The sequence below is a fragment of the Papio anubis genome, chromosome 10 (assembly GCF_008728515.1).
Source record: "Papio anubis isolate 15944 chromosome 10, Panubis1.0, whole genome shotgun sequence".
Lineage (NCBI taxonomy): Eukaryota > Metazoa > Chordata > Mammalia > Primates > Cercopithecidae > Papio > Papio anubis.
Window position 1 is genome coordinate 22,280,750 of NC_044985.1, and position 13,928 is coordinate 22,294,677.

Genomic DNA, 13,928 nt, shown 5'->3' on the forward strand with positions numbered 1-13,928 from the left:
GTATGTATATATATGCAACATGAAATACCACTCAGCCATAAAAAGCATGAAATATTGGAATTCGAAGCAACCTGGATGGATTTGGAGACCATTATTCTAAGTTAAGTAACCCAGGAATGGAAAATGGTGCATTGGATATTCTCACTCATAAGAGGGAGCTAAGCTCTAAGGACACAAAGACATAAAAATGATACAATGGATTTTGCGGATTCAGTGGGAAGGGTGGGAGGGGAGTGAGGGATAAAAGACTATACATTGGATACAGTGTACACTGCTTGGGTGATGGTTGCACCAAAATCTCAGAAATCACCACTAAAGAACTTATCCATGTAACCAAACACCACCTGTTCCCCAAAAACCTACTGAAATTGATTAAAAAATCATTTAAAAGATGGAATAAGGAGCTGGGGCTGTTGGAATCATCTCGCCACTTTGTTTGCCTGAATGAAGTCAGGGAATGAGGTACAGAGATGAGATTCTGTGAGTTCTCTGGCAGGTTTTCATAAGGGTGGATAAGAACTCATGTGAACCCACAGAGTTTTAGAACTTAGAGAACCTAGAAGTAAAGAGCTCTTAGAAATCATCCAGGCCAAACTCTTCATATAACAGTTTCTTTCTTATCATTCATGTGGTTTATCAAAAGATAGTAGCAATCCTAGTCATGCCAATTCTAATTCACTACTTACCCAGAGTGGAAACTTTTACCAAAATATCTGGAAACAGTTTTAAATTTTTTTTCTCTACCAGGATGTCCACATGTTGAAGGAAGTAGGCAAAAACTATGATAAAAATATGAGCTAGTCCTTTGTCTTTTGAATGCCTTAAAAACACTCAAAGAATCTGTGAGCTGACAGGAACCCAAGAGGCTACTTCTTTATACATTCTACGTTTTGTTCTAAAAAACAATTTATGGCAGCTTTAGAAGTCAACTAGTAAAACCTTATTTCCCACAGAGGAACCTCCTCTGGGACATCTCAAATTGATATTTTCTTTTATTCTTCAAAGATCAAACACATTCACAAGTATCTTTCCCTTGCTAAAGCTGATTATTAGAAAAAGAAATCTCCCCTATATGGATTTACATCCTCTTTCCTAGAATGTACACTTTATTTAATACAGTCCACTTTTAGGACTTCTTTCAAGATCATAATCTGTCCACAATCTTCCTAGCAACCCTAGAAATTTTTCTTCCTATATCAAAGAAATGGCCTAACAGAATCACTTGTCCACTGTCAAAAGTAAGTTGCCTCTTCTGATTCTGAATCAGCATCAGAATCACTTGCTGTACCAATTCATAGGCTCCACTCCAGACCTAAAGTATTGGAATCTCTGAAGACATAAGACCAGAGAATCCACAACTATTTACATCCCAATAAAAAAATTAAAAATATAAATTTTTAAAAATTATGCTTTAAAAAGACCAGAGAATCTGCATTTTAAATAAGCATATTCTGATTCTTGCATACACTTAAATCCTTGAACTAGTGCCTAAAGGATAGGGATACAAAGCTAACACGGATTCAACCATCTTAAAACTAACTCCTAGAAAAATGTTCTCATTCTGCAAGAAAAAAAGAGCATCATTATCTGAAAGCTCCACAGTCCCCAAAGCAACACATTGACATAACTGTAGGAATCCAGTGCTTGGCTAGTAATTACTCAGTCTGTTGGGGGCTAATTGTTCAAGGGGTTGCAGTCTACATGGAGAAAGTACACAGAAACAGTGAAGAACAAACTAGCACCAGACCCCAAATGTTGGGGGTGGGGGCAGCCCTATGAAATGTTGCTCTGATTTTACTCCATGAATATGAACAATACTTCAACATACTTGACATTTAAGGAAAGCTTGTTTTATAATAAACTTTGGATTCTTGAGAGGCTTTTTATGAAATTTTGTCTTTAGTAGCACAAAGTAGGGTTAATCCAATTCTATGAGCCTTAAACCAATATTCCAGAGTGCACTTTGTTAAGAACCTATGATTGAGTTCTAGACTGACATACCAAATGTATCCCAGGATTTAATTCTTAGATGACTCTTCTTTTCTCTACCTACATTAACTGCTTTGGTTTTCTCATGGCTTTCAATATCACCTATACTCTGCCGACAGCTAATTCTCTAGTTCAATTCTCTTACCTGAACTCTAAATTCATACTCAATGCCTATTTGACATTATTGCTTAGATATCTAATATACATCTCAAACTAAATATTTCTAAAACTGAATGGTTCATCACTTTCCAAACCTGGTCCTTTTGAAGGCTTTGCCATCTTAGTTAACTGTAAATATATCTTTTCAATTGCTCAGGCTATAACTTCAAGTCATCTTTAATTTTTCATTTTCTTTTTCATCCCAAATTTGATTTTTCAACACATCTTCTTGGTTCCTTCTTCAAAACACATCTAGAATCTGACTTCTTCTCACCATTTCAACCTCTACCACTTGATCTGAGCCACCATCTTCTCTTGACTGAGTTATTGTGATAGATTTCTAAATGGTTTCCCGAGTTCTATGCTGTCCTCACTCCAAACCGTTCTTTACCACAAAACCCAGAATAATTCATTTAAAACTAAGCTCAAAGATATCATTCCACTGCTCAAAATTCTTCAGTGTTTCCTCATCTTACTCACTCAGGTTAAAAACCAAAATCTTTACTATGGCCTACAAGACCCTACATAAATCTGGCTCCCCATGACCTCTAAGATTTCATATCAAACTATTCTGCATCTGGCTCATGCTGCCCCAATATTCCTAGCTCTGGTATCCCAATGAATTCATCATATTCCGGCCTTAGGGGCTTTGCACAGGCTTTCCTCAGATATTCTCATTGCTTACTTCTTTGCCATTTTAAGTTATTGCTAAAAAATGCCACTTTCTCAGTCAATAATCCCCTGACTACTCTGTTTAAACCCTGTTTAAAATGTACTTAGTGCCTAGAACTACTGACTCTTTTTTTCTGTTTTATTTTTCTTTCATGTAATGTCACCTTCTAACTTTTTTTTTTTTTTTTCCTGAGACAATGTCTTGCCCTGTTGTCCAGGCTGGAGTGCAGTGGCACAATCTCACCCCACTGCAACCTCAAACTCCTAGGCTCAGGCCTTCCTCCCACCTTATAATTTACTTTTTCACTTTTATGTATTATCTACCTTCTTCCAGTGGAATATATAAACTCCATCAAAGCAATCACTTTTGTCTTGTTTTTTTATTTTCCCTCTCTCTGTCCCCACTGTCGTATTTCCAGTACCCAGAATAGTTCCTGGAACAAAATAGGTTTTTAAATAAATGTTTTTTGAGTGACTCAGTTAATAAATAAGTTTAGCTGGCTTTGTGGCCCTGATAGGATAGGTCGCTTAACCTTACATCCTGTGAATCCTCATTTGTAAAATGTGATTCATGATCCTTATTAAGGTCTCTTTCACATTCTGAAATTAAAGTGAGGCTCACAGATCCATAGTTATGGAAGAAAGCCCAGTGAAGTTCTGGGGCACAGCCTGACTGTTTGAAGATTATTGTAAACCAAGCTGCCATGGCCATGAGAAAGGCACCCAGCGGTTCCTGTGATAAAGACTGAGTTTCAACATAACGTGGTGTCAAGGAGAATCTGTGGTCGCACTACCCTCTCTAAAACAGTCATAAATAAAATCTATCTGATGATTTCATCTTTATATCTTTTTTCTGCTTTGGGCAACCCAAGTAGTGTTCACTGCCTCTACTCAGCATGATTTTGTAAATGCTAGCCACACTACAGAGTTTAAAGGTGTGAAATACCTAATTAAAATGAGACTTCTGGTGGGAATAGCTTTCAGAGAGTAGTAATATGACTAGACAATATTTGACAAAAAATGTCTGAGTCTAGGAGTCAAGGGAACTGGATCCTAAATCTGGTTCTGTCACTGTGTGACTTCAGAGAAGACTTAGCCTTTATGCCTCAGTTTTCTCATTTGTCAAACCAGGATTTGCCAGCCCTCAGAGAATAATTGTAGGGATTGCAAAAACTAACAGATAAAAAAGTACTTTTAAAGTTTACAAATGCATGTTTCATCCTTTAAAAGCACTAACGATGTATTATGTTCTGAAAATGACAGAGAATTAAATGTGATCTTCACTCATAAAACTAGGAGATACAATCCTATAGGTTCACAATTTACTTAACAGGATATGACATGATCACTGGGAGATATTCCAGAAAAGAGGCTGTTGACAGAGTGGAAAAGTCAGGCATATGCAATTACAATGTTGAATCCAATCATCGTCATAAGTTCAGGGTAGATATTTATGGATCATCATGGGGACCAGGAGGAACCTGACATTCTGAGTGGGTGGTAGAAGATTTTCTTTGGAGAGGCAAAGTTATCAAAGACAAAGTCACTTCCGACTTAAGAAGCAGATATTTTACAAGCTGTACAGTTCATCCATTTAACAGGCCCTAACATTTGCTGCATACAGAAATTAAGTTTGGTTGCCATGAGGGTATACTGGGTATTCTGAGTGCCACACCTGGTACCAGCATAGCTGTAATCAGGACAGATTACGATCAGGATACTTTTTTCTGGCTCCATAGATACTGAAAAAATCCATGTTTTCTTTTTCCAGGGCCTAACTCAGAAATCAAGCCTGATCAAATAAAGCACACATTCCCTCTGGCACTAAATTTGACTCGGCAGCGTCTGTACAGGGATCCTGGCAAGTAAGAGAATCATTTTTCTAAGCCATGGCCAGTCCCTGGAAGCGAATCTAATCATAGTATGGTGTTCCAAGAGGGGAAGTGAGAAATTTTCAGAGATGGGCAGAAGGGAAGATATAAGAATAATCATAACAAGATTCTAAGGGGGGAAAGCCATATTGAATTAAACTTCAATATGTTTTTGAAGTTTATCTAGATGATCTACAGCATCTCTGCAGTGCCCAAATAAGTGCCTATAAAAAACTAAATATATGTGTTAATTAATGAAAGAATGAAACCTAGTCAGGGTTGGCTAAGTATCTATAATTGTATTCATTTGGTTACAGAACCAGAACATTCAGCCTTTAGAATCACTGGGGATTGGCTCACTGCTGTGTGGAAACACAACTGTTATTTCCGAATGCCATCCACGTGGCTCAGCCACTGAGATGAAGCACCATTCAGAAGAAGCAAATGTGTGCTCTATGTTTCACCCAGTCTGATTTGGCCAAGATCACATAGATAGGTTCTACAAAGAAAGCATTATTGCCATTATCATTGAAATACAAATCTACTTTTGGAAGACAAGGGCCTTATAAATACACCAACTGAAAGATAAGCAAAGTGAATTTAAGCTATGTAAGTATGAGGAGATTCTTTAACAGAAATGCCCTCTTCTAAGTTTCTCTGCCAAATCTTCTTTCTACATTTAAATTCTCAAAACCTTTTTGTTTCATGTCCTTGATTTCAGTCCCTTCAATGACTTTAGCTACTCTTTAGTACTTGTACAGAGAAACTTCTCTTACATGATACAGTCAGGGAATGCAATATCCAAGCTCTACAATATTCTGGCTACTGAAAAGATATGCTTTTGACATACCATATAACATTTCCAACAGGTTTCCAACAATAATAATACATGATATTCTATTACATCATATTATATTATAATCATATATGAGTTCTTCTGCTGAATGTAGTATAATCTTCTCCTGGTGGCTCATCAAGTACTTTAGGATCATGGTTTGTCTGTTTTATTGATGCTTACAAAAGCAAAACAACTATGCCAAAGTGCTGGTGAGTGAAGCATTATATTGAATAGATTCCTGCTAAACCCGAGAACATCTTTGCCCTGAAACTACCTGGTATCTAGATAGCTCTTGGTAACCCTAGGCATTTACTATCAACATAACAAGATCAGCTCTACTTAGTTTCCCAGATCAAACAAGATCAGTTGTGCTTTATTTAGTGTATTGTTTAATGTCTTCCTGTGATTGTATTCATTTGTTTCAAGCTTTTTTTCATAATACACTCCTTCTTTTGTTTTCATTTCAGATTGTCTCCAGGCTCCAAGATTTTATTTTTTCATAGCAATTTCTTCCCCCGATGCTTATTTTAATGCTACGCACAATGAGTTCTTCAAAAACTAGCCACTAACTGGTACTTACCAGCTACATTTTGTGAAACAAAAATTATGGGAGGCCATTGTTTTAGGATGGAGCTCCTGCCCTAGTCCCTAACAAACTAGACCAAACCAAAATGGGGTCACTCATGCTAAATGGCACATAATCAAACTAAAGCCTTAAGAAATCAGATAGATCCCAAATTGACCAACTTTTCCTGAAAACGGGAGACTCCAGTCTACCTGAGTCAGAGTAATAAGGAAGTCCTCTCTCCTTGAACCTGCACAAAAAAAGTAACCTGATATTAAATAATCAGTTATTTTTATTCTTTTTTTTAGGTGGGGTCTCACTCTCTCACTCTGCCACTCAAGCTGGGGTGCACAGGTGCAATCATGGCTCATTGCAGCCTATAAAGGTTCAAGAGATCCTCTCCCCTTCCCCTCCCAAGTAGCTGGGACTAATTACAGGCACGCATTACCATGCCCAGCCAAGTTTTTATTTTGCTTTTTGTAGAGATGAGGTCTCGCTTCATTACCCAGGCTGCTCTCAAACTCTGGACATCAAGCAATTCTCCTGCCTCATCCTCCCAAAGTGTTGAAATTATAGGCATGAGCCACTGGGCCCAGCCCCACTCAGTTATTTTATTTTATTATTTTATTTTATTTTTCAGACAGAGTCTTGCTCTGTTGCCCAGGCTGGAGTGCAGTGGCATGATCTTGGCTCACTGCAACCTTCGCCTCCCAGGTTCAAGCGATTCTCCTGCCTCAGTCTCCCGAGTAGTGAGGACTACAGACACGCACCACTATACCTGGCTAATTTTTGTATTTTTATTAGAGACGGGGTTTCACCATGTTGTCCAGGCTGGTCTCGAGCTCCTGGCCTCATGATCTACCCGCCTCGGCCTCCCAAAGTGTTGGGATTACAGGCGTGAACCACCGTGCCCAGCTTCAGTTATTTTTATATTGCTCTTTTCCTTGTCCTCACTTTAAAACACCCACTGTTCTGCCATTGCCCAGTGGGAAGTTTACTCTATCTTGAAGAATAGAAGCTGCCCCAATTCATGAGTCACAGATAAAAGCCAATTCTATCTATAACTAAATTTGTTGTAATTTTGTCTTTTGACAACTTTATATGGCAAAAATAGCCAATGTGCTAAGTGAATAACCAAAATGTTCTTGTAAATAACATAAATTTGTAGTTTCCTTGAATACTCTGCAGAGCTCTGGGATTCTCTAGTGCTTCACTGACCACTGTGATATGAAGAGGAGGCTAAACTCACGTCACTCTGCACATCCCATATCCTTCAAGCTGAGGTACTCAATCCTAATCCTTTTTATTTATTGAGACAGGGTCTCACTCTGTCATCCAGACTGGAGTGCAATGGCTCTATCATGGTTCACTGCAGCCTCGACCTCTTGGGATCAAACAATCCTCCTGCCTCAGCCTCCTGAGTAGCTAGAACTACAGGCGTGTGCCCCATACCCAGCTAATTTTTGTATGATTTTAGAAGTGGGGTCTCCCTATGTTGCCCAGGCTAGCCTCAAACATCTAGTTTCAAGCAATCCTCCTGCCTCAGCCTCCCAAAGTGCTGGGGTTACAGGCAAGAGCCACTGCACCTGGCCCTTGTCTGTTTGATATAGTGGGCTTCTACACAAGATTGTGTGTAAATGTGTTTTATAGCATAAAAATAGTTTGACAATTAATAACATTGACCCAACTGCTAATTGACAGTGAATATCTCACTTCGGTGACTTTACTTGCTTGTTGACAAAGCTACTATTGAGCAGGGGCAGTGATATTGTAAAGTCCTTTTTTTTTTTTTTTTTTTTTTGGTGTACAAATATTTTTAAATGCTTACCAATGGTTCAATACTGAATAAAGTATATGTACTCCCAATGATTACTGTCCAAAGTAGCATTATGCAAAGCACTTAACTGAGCTTCCACCCTATGATTCTAAAAGCTAAGCAAAAATGCTTGTCACTATTTTGAAGATATGGTTTATAATTATTGGAGAAGCACGTTCACATGCGGTTTGACTCTTCTCCACACTGGAGTAATTACCCTGCATTGTAGCTGGACTCAGGGGATTTTGAATGTAGTAATGAATTGCTGCGAACCTTCCAAGAAATACAGAACCATATGTCTCGGGAAATGGGTTGGAGGCTGCAGCTATAGATAAGAATGTGGGAAGGGAATGCTAGTACTTCTAAAGCCAACTGTGTAAGGTTATGAATTAAAATTCATTGCTAATGTGGATGAAGCTGGAATGTATTTTTCCCATGATGTTTAGAGTGGAATTTGTCAGAGTAGCAGGAAATTGGATGCTAAACTTTATAAGTTGCTTTCCAGTGATTAAAGAACAGAATGTCCAGATTCTTAGAATCTTCATACTAGAAGTTCAAATTTATATGTAGCTTATATTATCTGGATGGCTACAATTGGAAACTCTCAGAAGCTTAGGCCAGATCACAAAAAGGCCAAAATATGAGAATAAAACCATTGAGAATTAAAATACCGAAGTTGAAAGTCGCCGACTGTAGAAGTTTCATATTCAAGAGATATTTTCTTTTTCCTGAGATCTCAATCCAGTCAAATAATCAAATGTAAATAAAAAATATGTAACTTAATCAAATCCATCTGTAGAAAGGATGGGATGTGTTTATAGAAGCCCAGTAATTTAAACCAAAGCTAGAAAAGGTGGTATCAAAAATAAAGATTTATAAAAATTTGCACTATCCAAGAAGAAGAGAGAGACTATAGGTCACCTGAGGGAAATTCTACCAATAAATAAGGGCGGTTCACCAAGCTTACAGCCTAGTGAGACAATATTCCAGATCTCAAGCTTTCTTACAGACTGGAGACAATCTTTCAGATCTCAAGAAAGAAAGAATAGATAAAATAGACATCATAGACATCTATAGTCAGTTGACTTTAAGTAAAAGAGATAATCCTATATCATCTGAGTGGCCCTAATTCAATCAGTTGAAAAGCTTTACAGCAGAATGAGTTTTCCTGGGAGAAGAAATTCTACCTATCAGCTTCAGCTTGACATATTTTGGACTTGTCTAGCCAGCTCCCACAACTGCAGCCTGGGTGACAGAGTGAGACCCCGACTCAAAAAAAAAAAAAAATCCTTAGTATATATTGTCTATTAGTTCTGTTTTTCTGGTTGAACTCTGAATGAACTTCTCCATTAGTTGCCTGACAAAGGCAAAGTCTTCATCAAAAAGAAAGTAAATAAAGAAAGAGGAAGACTAGTGTCAAGCAAACAGAGCATTAAATTTAAAAGAGTGACAAAGGCAATCCCTTGATGATGGTAACTGACTAAAAATCCCTGAGACAACACTTGTGAACCGTATACAATAGGATGTCTAACGTCCATAAGGGAAACAGGAACAGATACTTATAAGGTGAAGTTTACTCACACGTGTCAGATTAGTGGAAGTTAGCAGCTTGAGAGGAAGACAAAAGTCAGAAAGATTCAAAAACAATATTGACAGTAATTCTGAGTGACTAAGACAAAAGTTGCCCGGCAGTTCATTGGTGGAACCATAGAAGTCTGTCTGGAGTTCACTGTAAGCCCAGGAAGCAGGGACATCAATGAGACTGTTCTGGAGCCTTGACGTGCCATAATTATGGTTTTGCCTGAGATTACTATTAATATAAACTTCACGTTCTGAAGAAGAATCTACTCTCCATTACAAAAACCAAAGTAAAGAAAGTCTGAGCAACGAATGCTTCACCATGCTTTATTGTATTAGAGAAAATGAAAGTTTCTGAATAGCATTTTAAAAATGATCATGGTAATATGCCAAGAAGGAAAAGGTTTCCAGGAGGCAAAGGGGAATTAAAACATGTGTTGATAGAAAAATGTGTTTAGTTGATAGAAAGAAATTCAGAACTATTAAAGTTGTGCTGTGGGGAATAAAACTTTGGTACCAGAGTGACACCTTTGATATCTCTCAACTATCAGAGTCTATAAAGTAAAATCATGTTATTTAGATATCAGCCTCATGTTTTTGGCTCAACTTAGTCAAAGACTAAATTTAATGCAGCTTTAGATATAAATTAGATTGTTAGGGAAAGGAATGACTTCTGAAGTTCTGGGTAGTCCAGAAACCATCAAGTAATGAAATTAAGCAAGGAATTAAGAGCAGTGCATTCTATTGGACCTCAGGTAGGTTTATGAAATTTTGTTTAGGTGAGTCATAGATGTAGAAGTACATGAACAAGTTACAGATAGTAGTTATGGCTCTCAAGGATCAAACAAGCAGTGGCTTCAGAGCCTTCAAGATATTTCTTCCACATCATGATCTGAGGATTCTAATGAAAGTTGGAGATACAATGCCCTATTCTTTAGTATATTTTGTCTTACAGTAATAAAAAACAAATGCATTTATATGTGTATATAGGGAAAAGCACTATAGTATTACAAATTAGGCAGACTGAGACATGAGACATCCTGGTACCTTAGCAATTTGTATCAACAAGAAAGGAGCAGAAGCTGAGACTTTGAAGAACATAAGACATGCCAATCTTGAACAGCTAGCTTCTGAGGGACTAGCCAGGAATTCCAATGCCCAAAAATAAAAAAATATGGAAGCCCAATGCTGAGACCCCATCAGTAAGGGTCCCCATCAGTAAGGTAGGGAAAGCATCAGAAATCCATCTGATGTTGATTATAACTCCTGTCACAGCAAACTTCTTGATGGGAGCCAGGATCCACAGGAGAGAGGCTTGGTACAAGCCATATAGGGAGTTGGAGTCACAGCCAAGTTAATTGCAGCTTGAGGAGTATCTCAAGCCCAGCAAGGAAAGCATAGCAAATTGATGATCTGAATTAATTTGGTGGGTAACAGGGGAGAAACAAAAACCGTGCAACAAAAGGTTTATATGCTCCAGGAGCTTGGCAGGGCCATGCCAAGTACAAATTAGGAAGAATAGTTCTAGACTCTGTCTATAGGTGGTGCTAAGAAAATTGCTTTTACTACCTGACCTGGTTAGGCTCTGCTAGGAAACTGGAGTCATTGGGGGCAGCTTGAGAGGGGCATTTTTGACTTCAGCTGGATGGACCTGGAGAACACAAAAGTAAAGAAAATGAGTTCATTAAGGACAACAGGCACATATTTGTAACTACATAAAAAGAAGCAACACGAGTCCTATTTCAAAGCTATTATATATGTTGTTTCCAAGGAACCCTTGTCAGTGAGGAATCAGAGTTTTTAATGAATAGGGTTATGGGAGTTCTACACTACACATTTTCAGGAACTGTGCTCCTGAGCAGGTGAATGAAAAGAAACTTCTGCACATTTACTCAGCAAGATATTTGTTCAGTGTGGTAACAGGAATTGTTATGTTTTGAGCTCAGTAATAGTTCATGAAGCCTACTGGACAGTCATGGAAATGATGATCAAAGCAAGGACATAAATAATCTATACTTTATTTTTCCAGTAGAGTATGAAAAAATATCTCATTAGCCTTTGAAAAAAACTTGGGAAATAAAATGAGATGTCTGGGGCCAGGTGCAGTGGCTCATGTCTGTAATCCCAGCACTTTGGGAGGCTGAGGCAGGCGGATCACCTGAGATCAGGAGTTCGAGACCAGCCTGGCCAACATGGTGAAACCCTGTCTCTATTAAAAATACAAAATTTAGCCGGGCATGATGGTGCACACCTGTAATTCCAGCTACTGTGGAGGCTGAGGCAGGAGAATCATTTGAACCCGGGAGGTGGGGGTTGCAGTTAACTGAGACCACACCATTGCACTCTGGCCTGGGTGACAGAGTGAGACTCTGTCTCAAAAACCAAAACAAACAAAAACAAACAAACCAAAAAAACAGATGTCTGAAGAAGTCATCAAGAAAAGCAACTAGTCAAAAAGAGATTTTAAATAGCTATATAGTTAATGAAGTGGCTGAAGGTGTTTTTGTCGTTGTTTTGTTTTTTCCTGTTTCATTCCAACTAATCCCGCAGTGTTGGCTGCAGGATGTTGAATGGCAGGGTATCAATCAGCACTTTTCCAAGTCTGAATAGGCTGTCATTCTACTTTCTTTGGTAAGAGAAGACTTAAAGTGGATGGAAACATGTCTTGGCCTACCAAAAGAGCTTTATTCAGCAACCCAATCCAACTACTTTCCCCTTAGTCCGCAGATACAGTAAACCTGGACCTGGAAAACTTGGAATACATCTTCATCTGTCCATCTGTTACACTTGCAAGGAAAAAATTATGAAGTCACCCCTTATAAAGGCTGTCCTGATTCACAGAATATTCATTCAGTGATTTTTCTTTATTTCATTTCTCCAAGTTCCACTATTTAAAAACAAAAATTAAAATTAAAATATCCTTTAGTAGTTGGGATACTTTTTTTTAAGAGGATAGGTAACTTTTTCTATCTAGTTAATGGTTTGGGGATAGATAGGCACATCATTTCTGGATAAACAGATCTCCTCCAAAGAGTCAAGTAATTTCTGCAACTTTCAATTTTTAATTTAACTCTAATATAGCAGCCAATGGTTTTAGTGCTATAAGAGGTCTGAAAAGATTATCTTGCCCTATCCCCTATATTCTAACCAATAAACGATAAGTAGATACATGCCTTCATTTTATGGAGTTCAGTGCTATGCTCAGGTCTCACAGCAAATAAGAGGGTAGAGAATCCAGGACATGTGTGCCTCTTGTGGAGGGTCTTGATCTACCATACCATGCTGCTTCTCTTCCAGATCTGTGACTGATTTAAGCTATGTTATTATAAACCAGGCCATAGACATTAATTCAGTAACTGAGTTCTGTGAAATTTCCAAGCTAGATTAAGATGATTAAAGAGTGTCTTCTCAAAAACAACTTTATTATTAAAATTTAAATAGATCTTGTAGAGTAAGTGTCGGTAATAATACACATCTTTTTCCTCTTAATAAAGCAGTATGGCCGGGCGTGGTGGCTCACGCCTGTAATCCCAGCACTTTGGGAGGGCAAGGCGGGCGGATCATGGGGTCAGGAGATCGAGACCATCCTGGCTAACACAGTGAAACCCCCGTCTCTACTAAAAATACAAAAACATTAGCCGGGCGTGGTGACGGGCATCTGTAGTCCCAGCTCCTTGGGAGGCTGAGGCAGGAGAATGGCGTGAACCCAGGAGGCGGAGCTTGCAGTGAGCTTAGATTGCGCCACTCTACTCCAGCCTGGGCAACAGAGCAAGACTTCGTCTCAAAATAAATAAATAAATAAATAAAGCAGTAAATAATAGGAGAGTCATTGTTTATAATTTCTAATATTCTCATACCAATGCTTATAATCATACAACTTCTTCATATCACAATGAATATATTCTGGCTGGTGATAAAGTTCAAGTCAAGACTGTAATCAAAGGAAAAAAAATGAAATCACTATACAGAAAGATATGGTAGCATATGCTGGTGAAGTGTGGTAAAAAAATTTGCATGTGTTCCCTGTGTCTCTTGGTGGATGAGACTAGAAGACATGATAAAGAAGGATATAGGAAACCTAAAATGGGATATTTCCAAATTGGAATAATGGGCTTTCCACTGTGCTACCCTTATTCCAGAGAAAGCCATCATTCTCCACCAAGCATAAGTAAACCAAAACCCTGGTTTTCCGAGGTAGCAGATTACCACAGGGTATGCACTAAGAAGTGAGAAGTGGTGTTTCTGCAGATAGTCTCAAGATGGTTGGGTCGGTGGCTCAAGCCAGTCTTTGAGAAATCCTTATTTCCAATGGAAAAAATGGGGATATAGAAAATACAGTTTACTATCAAAAATATATATTGTTATAGGCTGGGCCCAGTGACTCACACCTGTAATCCCAATACTTTGGGAAGCCAAGGCGGGCGGATCACTTGAGGTCAG

At 38.4% G+C, this 13,928-nt stretch overlaps 1 long non-coding RNA gene across 1 annotated transcript in view; it reads right to left on the reverse strand.

Annotated features, from left to right (window-relative positions):
• LOC103876203 overlaps positions 1-13,928 on the reverse strand; it is a 60,339-nt gene that overhangs the window by 25,761 nt on the left and 20,650 nt on the right. Inside the window, exon 2 of the long non-coding RNA XR_635329.3 lies at positions 11,063-11,139. This is a non-coding gene — a long non-coding RNA (uncharacterized LOC103876203). The remainder of the gene's footprint in view (positions 1-11,062; positions 11,140-13,928) is intronic.